The 24,198-nt window shown below is 31.7% G+C and overlaps 1 long non-coding RNA gene across 1 annotated transcript; it reads left to right on the forward strand.

Moving 5' to 3' along the window:
- The first annotated feature begins 22,118 nt into the window (after positions 1-22,118).
- LOC126886397 (uncharacterized) lies at positions 22,119-23,847 on the forward strand. Its single transcript, XR_007698595.1, has 2 exons — positions 22,119-22,491; positions 22,983-23,847. It is a non-coding gene; the product is annotated as an uncharacterized LOC126886397 (long non-coding RNA).
- The last annotated feature ends 351 nt before the right edge of the window (positions 23,848-24,198 follow it).

Consider the following 24,198-nt stretch of genomic DNA (forward strand, 5'->3'; position numbering starts at 1 on the left):
CGACGGCCTTAGAAATATACTGAATGGCCCCCGGACGATGAATGACCGTTGAAAGATTCTCGAGAAGGTTAATAGCTAAAAAAATTTACAGAAAATATCTAATTATATAGCCTACGGATAAGAGAAAACAAATAAGACAAAATAAATCGAAAGAAAAATAATTATAATCGATGATTCGTACAGTATAAATACAACTGCACGTCATCCGCGTCTTAGCAAGTGACGTCACATGATACCCTCACAAAATATTTAAGTCGTGCGTGGGTACGTTCCTTTTTAGAATTGGTTAGTCAAGTATCAAGTACACTGGAATTACAACCACTCATAGACATATTTTATTATACACGCGTAGAAATAATAGGTCTGGATCCCGCGTATGAAAAAAAAGTTGATTAATAGCAAGCTGAAAATTTGTTAATAGGTAGCTTAAGGGTGTCTAGACGGATAAACTTTGATATATGGTAACACTGGAACAGGGGCAGTTTTAATTGTGGAACAGGTTAAAAATTTGGAACGGTCAGACCACGAAAACGGCACATTTATTTTGTCCGACAGAACAGACTTAAACTCTCCGAACAGAGATTAAACTCTCATGCAAAAATCAGACTACTATTTATCACCAAATGGGCGTTTTAATGAGTGGAACATGTAGAACATGTCAAATGACAGGAATTATGACAGGTGATAAACAGCTGTCTGATTTTTGCATGAGAGTTTAATCTCTCTTTGGAGAGTTTAAGTCTGTTCTGTCGGACAAAAGAAATGTGCCGTTTTCGTCGTCTGACCGTTCCAAATTTTTAACCTGTTCCACATTTAAAATTGCCCCTGTTCCAGTGTTCCCATGTATCAAAGTTTATCCCACTAGGCACCTTTAAGCTATTAACAAATTTTCAGCTTGCTATTAATTAACTTTTTGTTCATACGCGGGATCCAGAATCCAGACCTATAATATTTGAAGATTTCCATTAAATAAATTTAAAGAAATGCACAATAACTTGTTTCATTTCATTTGTATAAGGGTATAAGTTGATTTTAAAGCGTTTTTATGAAGCACATTTGTCCAGATTACACTTTAACTGCGATGGAATAAAGGTGATATTTTGGCATAAATTGGTAACACTTATTTCACAGTTGCGGTGTTGACAGATTTGTTATTATTATTTACTATAAAGTGTTTGTTTTATTATATTTATTTTTTTTATTATTTACATTAACGTAAGATTATTACTTAATTCTTGTTTTCTATTTATTACGTTTTTATTTATTTACATTGAATATTAATTTGATTTATTAGGGGAGTCAATAGAGAACGAAAACTTGCATTCTTTCGGAAAAATTCAAACAAGCTTATATTTTTATCAAACTTTATTTCTTAGTTTATATATTTGTGTTAAAGAAAAAAGTTTTACTCACAGATTTAGCCGCTAATTAATTGTTTATTAATTGTTTAAATAATAACAATTGTTTTGTATAAATAATTTTAAAAATGTCGTTGAATTCATCATTCTACTTTGATTAAAAATGTTTCTATTTTGTTTTTGATTATGCTGAATCTGAATCTGACGTTACGATTTAAAAATAAAAAAAAAATTGAGCTCTTATACAGTATGTCATTCTAACTAGAAACCATATGGGAAACTTTTTTATTATTAATTTTGAAAAAAACTTATTTTTCATAAAATAATTTGCATGATCTAAGATCTAAGACTCAACCATCAGATATCAAATTTTATCAAGGTAGGTATGTCAACTATCGCCGTATTCTCAAGATCAGTTGGGTAGAAAATGTCACACACGAAAGGGTTTTGCAATGTTTGAATAAAAGTTGAGAAGTAGTGAACACGGTTAAAATTCGCAAATTGGAATACTTTGGTCATATAATGCGTCACCCAAAAAAATATGACATACTTCACCTTGTCCTGCAAGGTAAAATAATGGGAAAAAGAAGTGTGGGCCACCGTACAACTTCTTGGCTTTAAAACCTTGGCGCCAATGGTTTGGGAAAACTAGCACTGAACTATTTCGTGCGGCTGTAAATAAGACAGTGATTGTTAATATGCTGGGCAATATGAGAGCCAACGATCGACAAGCGGTCTCGGCACCTTAGGGAGCGTTCAAGTATTACGTAACGCAGGTTGGGGGGTCAAAATCTTCAAAAATTGAGTTACGCAATAGATAAACGCCCATTACAGTGCGTTACGTAGGGGGGGAGTGGGGTCAAAAATCTTCAAAAATCGCGTTACGTAATACTTGAACGCTCCCTTAAGAAGAAGATATGTCAAAAATATGAATTTCGTTCAAGAGTAAAGTACGTTTATATTTCACAATATCAAAAATTGTTATTATAAATGGTTGTTTTGAATTAAAAAATAAGTTTTAATATGCAATTACATCCTTCTAACTGAAAAAACAATTTGAAAAATGTTCTCAAATTACGAATACCCAACATAATTTTATTACCAAAATATCAAAAATTGTTATTATAAATAGTTGTTTGGAATTAAAAAATATGTTTTAATAGGCAATTACATCCTTCTAACTGAAAAAACAATTTGAAAATTTTTCTCGGATTACGAATACCCAACATAATTTTATTACAATTAAAATAACTACTTTATTATCAATTTTACGAAAAAAAGTTATTCTTTAAAGTTATTCTTATAAAATGCTCGACCTGGTCTTAAATCTAAAATGCAACCATCAGATATCTTTTTTTTTTTAATTTTATAAAGTGTGTCAAAAAATATGAATTTCGCTTAAGAGTTAAGTACCTATATAGTTCATAATATTTCAAGGGGATGTAAGGGGAGATTTCATAATATATAGAGGGATGTAATTGAATATTGAAACATAGTTTTAATTCCCAAACAACTTTTCTTAATAACAATTTTCGATATTGTGAAATATGAAAGTAGGTACTTTACTCTTGAGCGAAATTCAAATTTTTTGACATTCCTCGTATAAAATTAATAGCATTTGATATCTGATGGTTACATCTTAAATTTTCTGGATGCAGAATCTGATTCTGCATGCTGACAACGTACACTTCAGATGGTAAGGTCTTTTTTGACCTTACCATGATCAAATCTTTGTACTCTATAATGTAATTTTTTGTGTGAGAGTCCTTTGTGCCCCTATTAGATGTTTTTTAATGTTTTCGACTACAAACCGACAGTACCATTGGACCGTTTTTTTCCAACAGCCAGACAAGTTCTTTTTTCTATCATTAAAAACTGCATAAGAAGTAGAAGTCATTTTATATCGTACATGGGATCCCTCTCTTCATAATGGTATTTTGAACTTCTTGACCATAGCTCTGAAGAGGGCTTTATAAGCCGAAAGCGCTCAGCTAGGAATTATATATTTTACTCAAATGAATTTCGACTCAATTCAAGCTTTCTGCTTAACCCAGGTATAAACATACCAAAAGGCACCGCCAGGAAAACATTCCACTTTGTGGTTCAGAGAGCCCATATGAAACGAGTCTTTGTACTCTATGCAGAGTATGGCATTAACAAAATAAGAAAATCTACGGTTTCGTTTTGATTAACATCTGTCTTCCTCCATCCCCCGATAGTACTATTTCTAGGTCTTAGAAGACCTACTTTTAAAGTGAGTAAAATATAATAAGAAAATCTACGGTTTCGTTTTGATTAAAATCTGTCTTCCTCCATCCCCCGACAGTACTATTAGAAATATATCTATAGAAATAGTACTATCGGGGGATGGAGGAAGACAGATTTTAATCAAAACGAAACCGTAGATTTTCTTATTATATTTTACTCACTTCAAAAGTACGCATCTCCCTGTTTTTCAGTACTAATATATTCGTTTTGCACCTTATTTGCGCTGATACATATCTACATAAATTGAAAGATTTAGCAACTAAGACCATACTGCCTGTGTGCGCATGCGCGCAGAATAATAAAAATTCTCTTTCAATCGCACATGAAAAAGTATAACTTCAAAAAAGAAATGCTAAAAATATATTATGATATACTACATACGAAAGAATTAAGAAAGGTAATACAAAAAATTGAAATAAGAGGAGAAGCAGAAATAGGATCATAGCAAAGGGTAAGTACAGATAAATGGCAATATACGGAGAAATATGTATAAAAAAATAACAACGGGTAACCAAAGGAGAATTTCAAAACTTAGAAACTGAAGAAATTCAAATAAATTTTGAAGAAAAGAACAATAACAGATAAAGCGGAAAAAAAGAAAATAAAAAAAATTAAAAGCGCAGAATGGGAAACTAAAGGAATCAAAATAATAATAAAGGAAAAGAAAACTACCTTGAGGAAATACAACCAAACATTTATAGAAATAAATAAGAAAGAATATATTACAAAGAGAAACATAGCACAAAGAGAAAGCTGAGAAAAATTTGGACTTGACAGAAGGATATACAATAAATAACGGACAATTTTGGACTCGAATAAAGAGGTTAAAGGCAACAAAAGAAAAGAAATAGGAGCAACAAAAGACACAAACAGTCAACTAAAAACGGAAAAAATAGAAACACAGTGAAACTATGATAATTCGAATCTCAGGGGACCGTTAAAACAATTCGAATTATCCAAAAATTCAAATTAAAAAATTAATCTACAAAATCAAGGATTACCTACAAAAACATCTGCAAATAATGATAAATATCAGTAGTTGATCAGCAAAAAACAGAAGTTGATCATTTTTATCGCTGCAGATGCTTTTGTTCCTATTTTTGCCCGAGTTTGGTCAACCTAAAAAAATGGGCCAACAAAATTCGGCCAAAAATACCAATTAAAACATTTGCAAGCTATAAAAAAGACCGACTTTATTTTTTTCCAAAGAAATCCGAAATTTTTAGCAGCTTTTTAGAATTTAGCTTCTCAGTAATGACACAAGATTCTAAGATATTCAGAAGAGATTGTAGAAAAGTTCAAATTATCCAAAATATAATTCGAATTATTCACGACTTTTTACCATTACTTATATAGGAAATGCTAGGGACCAGAATAAAGATTCGAATTAAAGAAGATTTCGAATTATGGAAGTTCGAATTCAGCAGGTTCCACTGTATTAGAAATTAGGAAAGAACATTATACAGAGATATTTGTGGGTAAAATGACAGAGGAATTCTTAAAAAAACACTAAATAGTTAAAAGCTTACCGGAGATATCAAGAGAGGAAATTATTGAAGCCGTTGACAGAGGACATAGATTATCTGTTCCAATATATGGTATGTTTAACAGTAAATGGTTGAGTTCAATTAGTTACCACTATAAACATCCTGGATTAACCGATAATAGTATAAAAGGCCCGGTTTCAGGTAAAATTTATTTCAGGCTTTATTATGGGAGTACCGTCTAGTCAGTGTTAATTGAAAAAAACCAACTCTGTCTACCTCGTTTGCTTATCGCTCCGGGTGGGTCTTAATGGGCCAGGTCAGATAAATTTAATAATATTTACGACCGCACTAATTGAACTCAACCAGTTAATGTTGAACAAACCATACCAATATTTTATTATGATTTGAACAAATGAACCTATTAGTCGACGCAATAAAGCACTAAACCTCCGAAAAAAAAACGACAAGACGGATCTTATTAATTCTTTTTGCACTTGATTCGTGAATGCGCCAGGAAACTTTGTGATCCCAAGTTATGATATAATATTGAAAAACTGCATAGGTACAAAAAATTCATTCGTACAGTGCATCTCAAACAGACAATAAAAAAAAATCAGAACTCGTCAATTCAGAACTCGTCAAATTTATTAAAAAATTAGTCAAAAATCATTACTCGGGGGGTTCTTGGGGTCGCTAACGACGAATATGACATCGGAAGTGATTTCCGGAGTACCTTGTGCTCAGGGTAACTATTGTTTACCTCGTCTTGTGGAGTTTTCGGCAAAAAATTTATTAAAAAATTTGTCAAAAATAATTACACGGGGGGTTTTTGGGGTCGCCAACGACGAATATAACATCGGAAGTGATCTCCAGAATACCTGGTGCTCAAGATACCTACTTCTTCTGGAGTTTTCGGCAAATTTATTAAAAAATTAGCCAAAAATCATACCTGGGGGGTTTTGGGTCGCTGACGACGAATATGACATCGGAAGTTATCTACGGAGAACCTGGTACCCAGGGTACGTACCGTTTACCTCGTTTTTTGTAGTTTTCGGCAAATTCATTAAAAAATTAGTCAAAATTCATTACTCGGGGCGTTTTTGGGGTCTCTGACGACGAATATGTCATCGGAAGTGATCTCCGAAGTACCGTAAGTGATTTCATTTCCGGAGTATATGTATAATCTAAAAAGGGGACAGATTTTGATTATTCATCTTCAACCTCCATTTTAAAATGGATGTATGGGTCGTAATACTTGAAAACGAACAGTAGTTCCTGTGATGTATCTCTAGATGGTAGTCTATGTACATATTTTTTATAAAACTTTAGAATAAGTGATAAGACTAAGATGACAAAGTCTATCTAGCAAATCGTCCATAACATAACTGGCTAAGATAAGACTGATCTTGGCTCCCTGGCTCCCATAAGAGTACCCCGTCTTTAAGATAGGGTACCCTAAGAAAGAAAGCAAATCAATGAAACTACTGAGGCCCATCTTACAGTGTCTACTTATATCACTCCATGGCCACTCCTTCTATTGTGTCTACTTAAGTGATCAGCTGTGATCAAAAGTGAAAACAAATAGAAGAAGAAGAACTTTCTTGACATTTATTGGCGTAAAGGCAGCTTTTGAATCGATTGACAGAAAGTGCTTTATATACTACTTAGGATTACATGTATTAGAATTTTATTTGACTAGGCAATATTAATTGAGATAATACTCGAAAATGATTTTAATTTATTTCCTTGTAACCAAGATGTTTACCATTTTTACTATATTTAATAATGTAAACTAGTTCTCTTATTTATTAAGCACCTCCCTGTAAATTTCGAATTTAAGGGGGTAGGCGCAAAATTTCGCGTAAATGTGTTTTAAATGCATTCATTTTTTCGAGTCCTGAGAAAACCAATAAGTATTTTTGAAAAATTTAAAGGCAGAATGAAAGATTGCATTAATACAAAGGGCCGAAAATCCCTGAAACCTGCTGTAATGTTTTTTTTTTGATAAGTTACAGGGGTGAAAAAAAAAAAGAGAAAATTTAGTGTAATTTTTAATTTTAAATATCTCATTCAAAAGAAATTTTTTCGGTTATTCTAAGAGACTTTCGGCCCTCGGTAATAATATAATTTTTCATTCTGTGTTTCAGGATTCGAAAAAAATTAATGAATTTAAAACACATTGGCGCGAAATTTTGCGCCTACGTTTTTAATTAGATATTTATTATTATACTATCAACACAAAATTGATTTAACTAAATAAAAAAAATTATGCGTACAATAGCAAATTATACCATTATTTAGAAAATCAGGAGAGAGCCTTATTTAAATTTATAAGGAACCATACTGACTTTCGTATTTTTGAAACAAATGAACTCTTTTGGTTGAAAACTGAAATGTATGGGAAACTTTATAATTAAACTATTAATTTGATGTTCGTACCAGAATTTAAACTGGGGATAGTTAGTTAAAATAGAGGTATACAAACAAAATAACACCGAAGGTTATAAGTTATAATAAAATAAAATACAACTAATTATCAGAAACTTTAATGAAGTCTAATTAAAGGACGCCAACATTTAATTAGGTTATTAGTATTTACCTTCTTTGTGCTTTCTCATTTCTTCAAAAAACCGAACTGTTAAATATAAACTCAGGAGAGAAGGCAAAGCTGATAATAAAACAAAGTGTTGAATCTGTATGTACACTGCACTGAACGGTAAATTGCAATTATAGCTATCCAACCATGCAAAAATAGCTTCTATGAGATTATCACTGGCATCATCAAAAGGATCTGGTTTGTTTCTCTCACTGCAGGCGTCAGGATAGATAAAAGTAGGAGAAGATGTTTCATAAATTGAGCCATATTTACTGAAATTTGTATGTTCTTTATCAATTTTAAGGAGGTGTCTGGTGGTTAAGTCTTCTTGTATATGAAGCAGCTCACTTGGTATTAGTAAATCAAAATGTCCACAAATAAAATTTCCAGAAAATAGTAAATAGACGTCATCAAGATGGTCTGCGGAACTAATTTTGGTAGGTTGAATATCAAAACTAACATCGTCATCAAGGAAACATTTTGAAGTGTATATATTAATGTTAATCTTATAGATGCTGGATAAAGCTAGACATTCCACAGACGTACCATAGACTCCGTCTTCTTTCATTTTCTGCACATATTGTTCTTGATCACCTGTTGGTCCACATTCTTCAAGAACAAAAGGTTCCAGGTCAGTCCAGTGTGAAGAAACATATTTTACTGCTTCTAGTCTCAACTTGTTGTGATAATCTGCAGTACCATATAAGAAAGAACTGATTGATCGGAAAAGGCAGTTTCCGTCACCTAGCGATTTGACACATCGGAAACTTCTTGTCAATATTGCCGACATTAACGAACTGTTCACATTTTCTCAACAAATCTATCGACACAATTACATATATTATGGAAGGAAACGGTTAACATACTTTTTACACTTTAGCGATAAGATTATTGTTAACAGTTAAACCGAGGTAAACAAAAACATTATTATTTTTAATTCAACCAATGAATATTATCGGTTTTTAGTTTATCGGTTACTAAATGATAAACAAATTAGTTACGTACAATTAAACTAAAGTAAACATATTCAATGAGTCTACTTTGTAATAATAATATATGGAGTCGGGATAATTTATGTTCTTCTTTAAGTGCTGTCTCCCAATCAGAGCGTGGATAACATCATAATCATCATTATCTACACTCTACCACTGATCTGGAGGGTTCTACGGAACTGTATTTAAACCAGTCGCTTAAATTTTTTAACTATGACACTCTCCTTCTGCCTATACACCTTCCTCATCTTATCTTTCCCTGTATTTTCAATCTTAACATGCCATATCGCTGTCTTCTCACTACGTGTTCCAGATATTATAAATTTCTTAATTTCATTGCGTTTAATAATATTTATAACATATTATGACGTATTATTTGCCAATTTCCCTCAATACTACCGTGTTCGTTTTCTTCTGTGTCCATGTTATTCTAAGCATCATTCTGAAACACCACATTTCAAATGAATGTAGTTTATTTATGCGTTCTTTCTTCAATGTCCAGCTTTCAAGTCCATATTGCAGAATGGAAACACGTGGTATCTCAGAGATCTTACTCTCAGTTTTAATTAATAACGAATTCTTCTTTGGGTGCCGTCTTCTTAAGACTGAGTTTCCTCGAAAGCGGCACCGACAAACTGCGACCGAAACACTGCAAGGTTCTTCACTGCGGCAATGGAATGTGCAAACTCAGCAAGCGGCGGCTTCCAACGTATTCTTGGAAACCACCGATATTATTTCGCGTGGTACAGTTTTTTATGACGTCATTCATCGCAGTGTGACTATTTTGGGCTTCTCTATTTCTTCTCTATCTTTGTCTTCTCTATTTTGGGCTTTTCTTATTAGACTTTGAAAGTCTAATCCTGTCCATTCTTTGATGTTGCGCAGCCAGGTCATTTGTCGTCTATTCATACGCCTTAAAACTTTTTCATTTCTAACGCGGTCGGTCCATGGAATTTTCAGCATACGACGAAATACCCACATCTCAAAGCTCTCTAAACGTCGTAATGAGCTGACTGTTAACGTCCAATCTTCCACGCCGTGCAACAGTACACTGTATACATAACATTTTATAATGCGGTATCGTAGAGACAGATCAAGATTGCGGGCAGTAAGTAACTGTCGCATCTTTAAGAGGGTTTTTTCTTGCCTGTTTTATTCTACATTTAATCTCTTGTTCTTGGTCTAAGGTTTCATGTATCCAACATCCTAGGTACTTAAATTTTTCAATTGTTCAACGAGATTTTTGTTGACTAGGATGATTATAACTGGTGTGTGCTTTTTTGAAATTACAATTGTTTTAGTTTTTTACATTCACCTAGAGGCCATATAGTTCTCCTTCTCGCACTACTTTGGTTAACAGAATTTGTAGTTCTTCTTCACTGCCAGCAATCAGTATTGTATCATCGGCGTACTTGATGTTGTTCACGATTTTTCCATATGTCTTCTTTTGCTTCATCTAGAGCTCGTGCAAAAATTTCCTCTGAGTACAAGTTGAATAATAATGGGTGATCATATACAACCTTGTCTAACTCCTCTTTGGATGCTTATAATTTCAGTATCACCCATTTCGGTTCTAACAGACACGTAGAATTCACGTATTGTATTAATGTCGTTTGGATCCAGGTTCTTTTTTTGCAAGCATCCTATTAGCTGATCATGTTTGACTTTGTCAAAAGCCTTTTCATAGTCTATAAATCACAAGTAGACATCTTTTTGTTGATCCCGACACATTTGCATGAGAATAATGAAACTGGAAAAAGCTTCTCGAGTGCCCATACCGTTTCGAAAGCCAAATTGTTTCGGACCCATATTTTCTTCGCATTTTTTGTAAATTCTGTTATGGATAATTTTTAGAAATAATTTCAGAATATGGGGCATGAGACTTATTTATCGAAAGTCGTTACATTTTTTTGCGTAGTTTGAGTTAGCTATAGGTACAAACGTAGACGTTAACCAATCTTGTGGAATTGTACCAGTCTTCTATATACTGTTGAAGAGTCTTGACAATTGTTCTGAATTGTCTTCTTCCAAAAGTTGTATAATTTCACTATGAACGTAGTCAGATCCAGAAGCTTTTCCGATTTTCATATTTTTCAAGGTGTATTTTATTTCTGATGTTAAGATGGGCAAGTCGTTATTTTCGATGTTTGTTTGTCTATCAATATTTATTGTTCTATTGTCTGAGAATAGGTTTTGTATGTATGCTCGCCACTCAACGCTTATTTCTTCTATTGTGGTCAGGACTCTATAACGAATAAAGATCTTTATTGCAGAGAATTGTTTTCACTTTTACAAACGCTTTTCTCACTATTTCTATCCTGAACTTATTTCTATTGTTTGATCATTATTTTGTGAAATCCAGGTTTCCAGGTATCTGTATTTATCAATCTCTTCTATAGGCACATTGGCCAAATATTTGTTTGTTTGTAAATATGTTTTCTTAGTTTTTATATTTTTAATTATTTTTATGATCACTTGTAATCCACATTTTTCACAGAAACTGTTTTTTTTATTTAATAGTAGTTGGAGTCGTTCAGCAGAGCTTGCCATAGTCACGGTGTAATCTGCATATCTTATGTTGTTAATAGTTGTTTCATTAATTATTATTCCTTCACTTTCAGATAGTAATCTTCTTCTTCTTCTTCTCGTAGCACTACAATGTGGGGTGGGTCTTGACTGACTGTACAACTCGCTTCCGTCACGAACGGTCGTCCATGATATTTGGGTCAGTGGGTAGCCCCAATGTTCTTAAATCTGACCAAAATATTGTCCCTCTGGCTACCTCCCAGATTTTCTTCAAAATTGGGCCAGGCAGTTCGCTACTAACGTCTTGTCGGGTAGTTTGGTCGAGACGTGTGTTGACCTGACCCCGACAAGGATAGTCGAGGAGTTCTGTCGTGTCAGTTTGTCATGGCGAGATGTGTATAGGCGGTTTAAGTAAGATTATAGAGACCTGGTAATAATTTGAAAATGTATTTAATGATTTATATTGTGTTAGGTGTACTCAAAAATTTTGAAATATTTTAAAACTAAGCCATATCTCGATAAAAACTGGATTTTCGAAAAAACAGTAAGAGGCAAAAAAGTTTTAAAAATAATGTGTTTAACTAATGGTACCGCAATAATAATTTAAATGGAATGTACACAAATATTGGGGGGGGGGGTTTAAGGGAAGCAAACTCACTGTTATAAGATGTTCCTACCATAAGAATCAGTTTTCGATATATTGGAAAAACCGATTTTCATTTTGTAACTTCAAATAACTTTTTTTATGTGCATATTTGTACTAGGTAAGCTAATTTAGGATCAGTTTAACTTTTTTGTATCCCTGAATATACCTATTATTTAATTTATGACCAACCTTTTTGTTACACTATGTATATACAGGGTGATTGATTAGTGCGGTAAAGCTCAATAGATTCGCTATAGTAATAGATAGCAATAAAAGTTAATAACAAAAATTGTAGCCAACTTTGAGCTTCACATTACAAAATTAGTTAGAATGTTACAGGTTGTTCGATAACACAGTGGCACACCAAACTTAAGTTTTTTTTTTTAAATGGAACACCCTATATTTTATTTTATATTCAAAATCCTGTTAACTTTTCCATCACAAAAATATAAAGGTTTGTTATGGTATACAGGGTATTTACAAAGTTATAACCAATTTTGTATGAAAATCGTAACAAGTTCAACTTCCTGTATAAATAAAAATAAACTGCTGCAGCAATGGTTTATTAATGCCATTTTTTTTATTTATTGTCAGAATTTTCAAGAAATATTGACATTAATAATTTTTTATATCAAATACAGGGTGAATTAAAACGCAAGTACATTATTTTCTCAGTAATGTTAAATGGAACACCCTGTATTTTATATCATTATTGAAAAGCAACATTACCGTTCTTTGATTTTTATATAACATTCCCTATGTCCAAATTTATTAGTTTTCGAGATGTTTTCATTTGTCACAGCAAATTATTTTAGGTATCTAAATTTATCTAAATTTTAAGTAAGCCATGACTGAATTGACAATTGACGATTACTGATTGTCAATCCGGTAATCAATGTATCAATGTAGCAAATAAAGAAATAAAAATAATTTATTAGTAATAGTACGTATTTTGTCGAAAAAGTATTCTTAGCAAAAATATAGCCTGTAAATAATTTTAAAAAATGTTGTATATATCACGTCTCTATACCTAGTAGAAACAGAGTTATAGCTAATAAAAAATAGGTTCATATTCGTCAAATTCCAAATGGAATATTTTAACGTGAAATAACCAAAAATGAAGCACATTTCGGGGAAAACTCATTACAACTTATTTAAAGAGTTGAAAAAAAGCTTCGTTTTTGTTTTATAAAAAAAATTTCTAGCATCAAAAGTAAACAAGTTATGCTCAAAATAAAGTTAGTCCTTTTTTTTTGGTAAAAAAATTGTTAAAATCACCCCCTAATTAGTATCTCAAATGAACTTAATCGTTACGACTTCACAAGTTTCTTGACTCGTGTATGTATTGTTTATATGATCTTTAAGTTTCATCGGTTCAGAGTCCTTATTTTTGAAAGGGCTGTAGTTAAAAGGGGTTAAACAAGTCACTGATCACGAATGTATGCAAATTTAGAAACACCAAATCTTAATCAATTTTTGTCTAACAGAAAAACAAAAAATACATGATATTTAGAAAAGCAATGCTGACTGTTTTTGTTTAACGAGATTTTTGGTATCTCTAACAATTTTTATGTTATTTTGAAAAAAAAGCATATTTTTAGAAATTAAAATTTTTAAAATTTTTATTTTAAAACCAAATTTTTTCAAAAATAAGCACTTTGAATCAATGAAACTTACAGATCATATAAACACAAAATAAGTAAAATAATTTGTGGAGCGGTAATGATTAATTTAATTTAAGTTGCTAATTAGGGGGTGGTCTTCCCAACTTTTTTTGCCAAACCAAAAGGGACCAACTTTATTTTGAGCGTAACTTGCTTAAATTTAATGCTAGAAACTTTTCATAAAAACAGAAATAAAGCTTTTTTAAACACTTTAAAAAAGTTATACCTAATGGGTTTTCCCCAAAAATTGCTTAATTTTTTTGATATTTAACGTCGAAATATTCTTTTTGAAATTTCGTGAATATGAATCTTTTTTTCATTGGTTATAACTCTGGTTCTGTTAGGTCCAGAGATCTAACGCGTACACTACTTTTTTTTACTTTTTACAGGCTATATTTTTGCTAAGAACGTTTTTTCAACAAAATATTTACTTTTGAGTTATTTGCGAAAAACCGTCTAAAAATGTGGTTATTTTGTTGAAAAATGAAAATATTCACTCGCAAATAACTCGAAAAGTGTTGACTTGGCGAAAAAGCTCTATAGAACAAAAGTTACTTAAAATTAGTCAGTTTACCCATTTCCAGACTTATTTTGGACATATATTTTTTCACCCCCAACAGGGGATGAAGGTCACCCCCAGGGCAAAAGCACACATCGGCACAATATCACTTTTTTTCTTTGACATGTAAGCTATGCGTATGACAAATTTCATGTCAATCCAAGAGGTTCTTTAAAATTTAGAGCAAAAACCGTAAAAGAATGTACTAGTGACAATGTAACAAAAAAAGAACGAAAAATAATTTATCAGTAATACATTTTACAAAAAACATGTTTGAAAAAATTAGAAGCTACTTTTAATAAAATATTTTTAATATTTAATTACATAAGGTGTTCAAAATTACCTCCTAATACATTAGTGCACGCCTAAAAACGATCATTGAATGAGCTACTTACCCTACGAATCATTTGTAAATTAACACATTGAAATGCACTTTGTATTCTATTTTTCATCTCATCCCTTGTTGTTGGAGGTATTTTATAAACTTCATTATTAACGTAACCCCAAAAAAATCAGTCCAGTTTATTAAATTCTGGTGATTTGGGTGGCCACGCTACTGGTCTAAACTAATCAGTTTAGACATAGGGAATGTTATCTAAAAATTAAAGTACGGTAATGGTACTTTTCAATAGTGATATAAAATACAGGGTGTTCCAGTTAAAATTACTGAGAAAATTATGTACTTGCGTTTTGACTCACCCTGTATTTGATATAAAGAAAATTAGCAATATTAATCATTCTTGAAAATTTTGACAATACGTAAAAAAATATGGCATTAATAAACCATTGCTGTTTTGCGCTTATTTTTATTTATACGGGGAGTAGAACTTGTTACGATTTTCTTTTAAATTGGTTATAACTTTGTAAATACCCTATATAACATTACAAACCTTTATATTTTTGTAATGAAGAAGTTAACAGGATTTCGAATTTAAAATAAAATATAGGGTGTTTCATTTAAAAAGAAACATAAGTTTGGTCTGCCACTGTGTTTTAGAACACCCTGTAACATTTGAAGTAATTTTGTAATGTGAAGCTCAAAGGTGGCTAATATTTATGTTATTAACTTTTATTGCTATCTATTACCATAGCGGATCTATTGAGATTTACCCCACTAATCAATCAACCTGTATATGCAATACAATTTTAAATCGTTAATAAGCCGGTACATAAACATTGCATGAAATTTTTTAACATAATACATAATATTGAATTAATTATTTGGTACTCAATTGCACTGCAAAATGACATGAGTGTTTGTAATTATTTTTAATAATTTATATAAAGTATAAACGAAATTAAATTTATTATTATTCATTTTCAGTTCAATAATATTTCTACGTAAACAGCAAATAACAAATATATTAATATCTATATCATATTATTATATGTATAATATAATAATAGATAAATTAACAGATATGTTTATATCCCTAATAGTAGGGGAGCAAAGTACCTATGCTACATTTGCAGTTACTGGAGCATTATGGGGACCTGTTGGGTTGTGAAGATTAGGTCCTAAAACCAAAAAAAAAATAACTAAAATTGTGTATTTAAGTGGGGACTTTCCATTTTTAAATTTAATTTTCCATTTGCAACAATCGTTTTTTCTGATTATTGCGCCATCTCTCCATAATTCGAAAAAAGGTCTCGAATAAAAGTTACTTATTTTTACGTAAGGAATCCAAATCTGCGATAAAAAATGGGGGCTCCTACTTAAGATTTTAAAGTAACCCCTCACCCCACCTCCGTGGGGGGTCATGTTTGGTGTCATTCGATAGGTTTTTCAAAAATATTGAATACGTGTATTTTGCAGGTTTTCGATCTAATGTTCATTTCGCGAAATATCGCGGGGTTTCTATTTAAAATTTTAAATTTACCCCCACCCCTCTCCGTGGGGGTCGTGTTTGGTATCATTCAATAGATTTTTTAAAAATATTGAAAACGTATTTTTTTTATTTTTTTTTATGTGACGTTTATTTCTCGAAATATTCGCTTTTTCTTGTAAAACTTTGTGACTCCCCTATTTCCTTACTTCCCGCTCAAACCGTCAGATTTTTGAACTACATATACACTGTTCTGCATGTACTTAACTTACCTTATCTTAATCTGACGATTTCGAGTTTTTCTAAGGATAAATTTTTTTTCGGACCCCCCTTAACGAACTCCCCTATATTAAGATCCAATACATGGTAGGGGTACGTTTACAGAGTAAAAGGTTTCTCCCCATATGATAATCTGACGCGCTCGAGTAACTGCAAAAATCCCCGCTTGGGCTCCCCTACCATAACAGATATGATTACCCTCATATTTGAAATAAACAATAATTCGTTTTGTCAGAAAATTCTTTACTTTATTCCATATAGTCTTCTTCTAGCCATGGGCGCCCATACCAATGGGCAGGGGGCCGTGCCCCTCCCCCTAGTTTTGCAGGTGCTGTATACTATATATGGTTATTCAAAGTATACAAAATATAATGTGCAACACCTTCACGTCTGGCCCCACCTGAAAATTTTTATATGGGCTCCCGTGCTTCTAGCTCAAGCTCAATACCACGATTCTAGCGATTTTCCTACTTCCTTATGCCGTCCTAATATTATACAGTATGGTGCAAATGAAAGGAATAAAAAATTCGTTTATTTCGGAAGCCGGCGACTTTAAGGAAAAATCCTGAAACAGGTCGATTCTTAATGAAAATTTTGTTTTCGTTTACAAATTCGCAAAGTATGTTCGTTCGTTCGTTCGTGCGTTGCCGTCCCTGCAATACTTGGATCTACCTTGGATAGCAGATCTACCGATGGATCCCATTTAGTTTTGTCACCTGAATCCAAATCTGAAAACGTCATTACGATATCTCAAACCATCTTCCACCAAACCGAGGGGTCTCTTTTGTTGACTTAAAACCAGAAATAAAACAAGAATAAAAACCAAAGGCATTATTACCTTAAGTCTCGATTTCCGAGTTGAAAATTTAAACATAAAATTTAATGTACATTTAATGGTTTATTTCCATTAAATATATTACATTATATAGAAATTCCATAAAAAAACAGTTTCAGCACCACGCTATTATGTAACAATGTCTCGTCGTTTTTAATAATTCAAAAAAATCATGCTGCGGGAAATTTTCTACATATTTTGATACCTGCTTTAATAGGTAAATTTTATAACAGTTCTAAAATTTATAAATAGAAGTTTTAATTTTAAAATATTATTAAAGCTCGGCACAATATTGGTATGTGTTTAACTTTATTGTTCTTCAATACAAATACAACCCAAAACCTCTTGTCTAAAGTTCTGCCCAAGTTCGCTTCATTGTTGACAGAATTTGATTAGTTTGTAAACTGTTGTTTGGCAAGCTATTAACAAGTACTTACTAAAAATTTGGAAACTTCACACATACTCGAGTTTATAGATAACTTTATTTGGGTGTAAAGTGAACGAAGATATCAAGGCACCTTGCAAAGTATACAGGGGCCACAGTATACAGGGTGTTTAAAAAAATGAATGTGTGTGTACTTTGTACGCACCTTGGAAGTTATACTTCTATTATATAATTTCAACAAAATAAATATTTTAAACAGTTTATTTGTATTTTATTTAAATATTAAACTAATTTTAATATTTATTACTGTCCAAAAAATTTTAATAAAACAATACCAAAAATTAAAAAATTAGTTACAGTTGAGCCCAGGGTTCTTTACCCGTGCGTCATCATTTAAAGTATACTAAATAAGTCGAAAATTTACTCCACGTAACAGCAAGTCATAGAAAATGGCTACAGCTCCGATCACGGGTTATAAAATTTGACGTTATCAAACAAACAGAATGTCAAATGTAAGTTTGGCTTTTAAATTTTGGCGTAGAATTACAGCTACATTTGAAGTAGCTTAATAAATAAATAATTGATAAAAAAATTCAATAACATATTTTCTTTTTGTAATTTTATTCACTTTGGCGGAAACGTAAACACAGCCATTCCTTAACTGTGTGAATGAGGTTAGCTCTGTATGTTGTAAAAATTAATAATAAATACACTTACATAAAATTTCAAACTCCAATATAAAATTAGTTGTGAAAACAACTGTTTGTGTAATATAAAAAACTTCAAAATGCAAAAATTCGACAAAAAAACAGCAAAAAATTCAACAGAGTGACAGCCACAAAAGTAAACAAACCAGAAACGTCACAAATTACTGTACTTAAATTCTGAAAACATGCCCGAACGTCTTTTCTGTACCCATTGCTTTTCAATGTACTCAGTCTAGTCTAGAGCGTTAATGAGATGAAAACATATGTTTTTACTTAATAACAGGCGGTAGCTGGTTTGTCTTTAGTTTTATGCGTGGAAGAGAATGATGCTAGATTAAAAGTATGTGTTTTATCTCGCCAGGTATAAGTGTATTTTAGTTAAACCTAGTGTTGCCCAAAATCGGTCTTGGTCTTGCAGTCTTGGTTTTGTTCTTGCGCTTTCGCAAGACCAAGACCAAGCCCAAGACCGCCTAAATTTAGCAAGACCAAGACCAAGACTTACCGTGCAAGACTAAGTCTGCGAGACTCTTGCGTCTTGCAGTTAGGACTGAGGGTCGTTTTAGGAAATATATAAGTTCGGCTATATTCTTAGATACTCTATGAGAACAAAAAAAATTGTAACAACAATTTTGAAAATTGGACTTTACGAACAATACCATAAACATACATAGCGAATCAAAATATCTATTAAAAGAACACTCGACACATTTGACATGTACTCATTTAACATGTACTCATTTGACATTTACTTTGACATGTGCTCATTATTATAATGTAAAAATAAAATTTTTTAGTACATGCTTTCTCAGCAGCCGACTTCTTTGCTCTAAAATTAATTGTCCTGGTTTTGAGAATAGTCGTCTTCTAATCATATTCATATAACACAACATTCCTGCGTTGCGACGCCTACAGTAATATCGAATATCGTATCCGAACTTTTTAAAAATATGTCACCTTAGCACTTATATAAATTTACATAACTATTTTTTTTCATTATTAATTTTCTAGGAATATAACCAGAAATCTTGTTAGTATACATTATTATAGTAAGACTATTATGTATTTTTTCTGCTGCAGAAACAATACATAATAGTCCTACTATGTACACGAGCGGGACACCCTCAAAAAAGCGCTTAGTTTTCGAGATACTGACCACGGAGGGCCGAAGGGCTAAGTTTATTCGTACTTTATATTTTCGAGGGTGCTGAAAACGAAAATGAGGTTTATTTTGAATTTTATGTGGGGGAACATTGTCAAAATCGCAATTTTAACCTAAAAATAAAAAAAAATGAAATCACGTTTTTTTGCGTTTACCTCGCTACAACTCTGTTCCGTTTTAATATTTTTTTCTAAAATTTTTACAGTATATAGCTCTAATATTCCTGAAGACAACGGTATCTGTTACAAGCTTTTATTCTTATCCTGGTAAAGGTTATGAATTTTTCAAAGGAAAAGGTGCGGATTTGTGCATTGCAAAGTTTAATTGCAAAAGTTGTGTGACGAAGTTTAAAAGTTAGCTTTTTAATTACATTTATGTTAAAATAAAGAGTACAAAGAAGTTGTCTGGAAAGTTTTAGATTAGAATGTGAATATAATAATTATAATAATATATATATTATAATATAATTAGAATTAGAAAAAAAATCGTGCAACGTTTAATGTCGACATTAGAAATGCCCAATATAACGCTTATTTTTCGAGGTACTGACCATGGGTGGAGAATGGCTAATTTTGGTCTTAGATTATGTTTTTAACCGTGATGAAAACGAAAATAAAATTTATTTTAAATTTTAGGTGGGGAATATTGTCAAAATTGTAATTGTACCCTAAAAATAAAAAAAAATAACGTTTTTTTGCATTTAGCTCGCTACAACTCTGGTCCGTTTTAATATTTTTTTCTAAAGTTTCTACACTATATATCACTCACTTTTTTTGAAGACAATGGTTTCTGCTTTAAGCTTTTAGTCTTGTTCTAGTAAAAGTTATGAATATTTTAAAGTAAAAAGTGCAGATTCGTGAATTGCAAAGTTTAATCGCAAAATTTGACTGAAAAAATTTGAAATATAGATTTAAATTCAAATATAAAACATAAGTACAAAAAAGTTTTCTGGAAAGTTTTGGATCAAAATGTTTTATAGAAAACAAATGGTGCAACGTTTAACATCACGGTACGTTATAAATCCCCAAAATAGCGCTAACTTTTCGAGATACTGATCATTGGTGGTGAATGGCTAATTTTGGTCTTACTTTATGTTTTTGGTGGTGCCGAAAACGAAAATCGAGTTTATTTTGAATTTTAGGTGGGAGAAAATTGTCAAAATCGCAATTTTGCCCTAAAAATAAAAAAAAAGTTAAACCACGTTTTTCTTAAATTAAAATTTGCACCATATTTTTTATATAACACATCTAGATCTAAAACTCCCCATAAAACTTCATTGAATTCTATGGTTTAACCTAAACGTAATCAAATAGATAAATTTTAAATTTTGTCACTTAATTTTTGCGATTCAACTCTGCGATTCACGAATCTGCACCTTTAATTTTTAAAAATTCATAACTTAAGACTGAAAGACTACAGTTACTTTCATAGTCTTCACAAAGGTAAGAAATATATGCCGTAGAAATTTTAGAAAAAAAAATATTAAAATGGAACAGAGTTGTAGCGAGTTAAACGTAAAAATTCGTGACTTCACTTTTTTTTCATTTTTAGGATACAATTTCGATTTTGACAATGTTCCGTCACATAAAATTCAAAATAAACCTCTTTTTCATTGTCAGCACCATCGAAAACATAAAATAAGACCAAAATTAGCCATTCACCTCCCATGGTCAGTATGTCGAAAAATAAGTGCTATTTTGGGAACGTATAACGTCTATATTAAAAGTGGCGCAATTTTTGTTCTGTTAAACATTTGTAACTAAAACTTTCCAGAAAACTTCTTTGTACTCTATGTTTAACAAAAACGTAATTAATATAATATATTTTAAATTTTGCCTCTTAACTTTTGCGATTAATCTTTGCAATTCAAGAATCTGTACCTTGTACTTTAAAAAATTCATAACTTTTACTAGAATAAGACAAAAATCTTAAAGCAGATATCGTTGTCTTCAAAAAAAGTTAGCAACATATAGTGTAAATCTTAGATAAAAATATTAAAATCGAGCAGAGTTGTAGCGAGTTAAACGCAAAAAAACGTGATTTCACTTTTTTTAATTTCTATGGTAAAATTGCGATTTTGACAATATTCCCCCTCTTAAAATTTAAAATAAATTTCATTTTCGTTTTCAGCACCATCAAAAACATAATCTAAGACCAAAATTAGCCATTCACCACACATGGTCAGTATCTCGAAAAATAACCGTTATATCGGGGATTTCTAATGTCAATAATAAAAGTTGCACTATTTTTTTTTTCTATAAAACATTTTAATCAAAAATTTTCCAGAAAACTTCTTTGTACTCTCTACTTTAACATAAACGTGATTAAAAGGCTAAATTTTAAATTTCGTCACTCAACTTTTGCGATTAAACTTTGCAATGCACAAATCCGTACCTTTCCCTTTGATTAATTCATAACCTTTATCAGAATAAGAATTAAAGATTAAAACAAGTACCGTTGTCTTCAGAAATGTTCGAGCTATATACTGTAAAAATTTCAGAAAACAATATTAAAATTAAACAGAGTTGTAGCGAGGTAAACAAAGAACGTGATTTCTTTTTTTTTATTTTTAGGTTAAAATTGCGATTTTGACAATGTTCCTCCACATAAAATTAAATATAAACCTCATTTTCGTTGTCAGCACCTTCAAAAATATAAAGTATGAATAAAATTAGCCATTCACCTCTCCGTGGTCAGTACCTGGTCATTTTAGGGGTATCTCCCGCTCGCCTAATAATAATGTATACTGATGTGTCCTGTGTTATGAGGTCACTCGGCTAAACAAAATTTGCCGAAACAGCGCGGCTATTATTTGTATCATAACCTGTAACGATGAGTTACTACTATCGTTACTAAAATGTTATTCCGATGGGAACTAGGTATGCAACCAACTTTACAAGCACTCGTATTAGAGGTTGCAGTTGATAGACGATAAAGTTGGTAATATCTGGTAGATTAGAGTCTAGCAGTTGGCAATGACGATATCCGGCAGGGGTGTATGTCATATCGGCCATAGCGGCTGGCACTTCACTTGAATTTTCGTTCTTGTCCGATCAAGAAGTCCTCCGGTGGCCATTGTAAGAATTTACCTTTTGGTTGAAATAAGTTATAAGAAGATTAATTTACGTTGGAGGAAGTTTTTATTTTTTTTGTTTGGGGTTGTGAAGAGTTTTTGGTTCCAATATTTTTTGAAGAAAACAATGGGTATGTATGAAAAAAAATATTACTTAACTATGGTTTGCCATTTCTTTTTCATGCTAAGAAAAAATAACCATCTAAATTATTTTTAATACCATATTTAGATCATATGAAAAGCATTGCTATTCTTTAATTATCACTTTTTCAATACTTCTAATATACACTCACAGGAAAAAATATTCTTAGAACTACATTTTCACTCTCAAATAAATTGAAAATCAATGATAATTTTCATTCTATCATGTATTTAACTCCATATAGTAATCTTTGATTACAAGATCCACATTTTTTTGTCCAAATACTTCCTTATATTCGTTTAAAAAGGCTTTTTCCAGTCAAGAAGAATCAAGGTCAATGAAAACATATACATCCAACCTCACTTTTTCCGTAGTTTTTTCTCTGTCAAGTTCTGATAAGGTGAAACACCTTTTTATAGAGGCCCTGTTTCTTAGATACTTAAGGAAAACCAGCTAATAGAAGGTTTTCTGTTCTTTTAGCCACTGGAGGGAGACTATAACAAAATTTAAGTCACATTTGGATGCTTCATTTATTTATGGAATAAACAATCATTTTGGTATTATTTTGGGTTTGGATTGGAAGAGTTTTGGATGTTTTTTTTTCTCGTTTCTGGAATAGACACTAAGTTCTATCGACACTAGCAAGTACCTCCTCGTCAATACTCTGTGTTGCTGTTCCTTACCTCCCGAGGATTGGGAAGATCGGAGGATACGTACCTGGCTCTCTCATCATCAACCTCACCAGGATTTTGGAGAAGCCACAGGCCTACTTTTGTAGAAACGCCAGGTTTTTATAATAAAATTTGAATTTTCAATCCTTTTAAATAATAGTTTTCAATTTTCAATTTTTTTTCAATAACTCAAATACATAACCTTAATAATAATATAAATTCACCTTCTTAAACCCTATTATCTTTATAATATTCAATAATTTTTTTTTGTCAACGAATTTTATATTTCATTTTCATGATTGTATCAGGTATTTAAAATAATCTCAGGATTGTAAACTATCTGGGACGATACTGTGCACACTATCGAAGGGTTTATTTCCTACTCAATAATATTTATTCCATTCACCAGATATTGTCAGGTTGTCACTTCCGATCAGATACGGGATTGTCGGCCAATCTTGTATTCTACAGTAATAATTAGTTTGTACATGCATATTTAGATCAAATCACTTCCTTAGTAGAATAAATTCATTACATATATTAGTTTTTTCATACTGTAAAACCTGCATTATCGACAGGAGTGTACTACCATAGTACGTCGGATATTTAGCTAGTGTATAAAATTGTATATAGGGTTTATAGGTATTTTTTTTTATTAAATGTGGTTGTACATACTTATATGTTTTATTATCCTATCATTTTAATAGTATCTATTAATAGTATTAGTTAGGTACAGCAATATAGGTCACGTGGAGAAGAATTTATTCAATTCTTCCCTGGCGCTCAACACTACTTCTGAATATCTTCTTGGTCAATAGTTCTCTTCTTGTCATTACTCCTTATATTAATTTATTTTCTTTATCATTCAAGTATTTCAGTAGGTACCGTCTTACTAGGGCGTGCAAATACGGCCTGATCCTTCCCTGAGCCCTACTGTTTAGTCTCTTCAATTTCCAGCTAGCCTATTTCTGTAAAACTTTAGTCATTTATTAAGCTACCCCATTCAAACAGAATAATCATACGTT

This window comes from Diabrotica virgifera, chromosome 6, assembly GCF_917563875.1.
Source record: "Diabrotica virgifera virgifera chromosome 6, PGI_DIABVI_V3a".
Taxonomy (NCBI): domain Eukaryota; kingdom Metazoa; phylum Arthropoda; class Insecta; order Coleoptera; family Chrysomelidae; genus Diabrotica; species Diabrotica virgifera.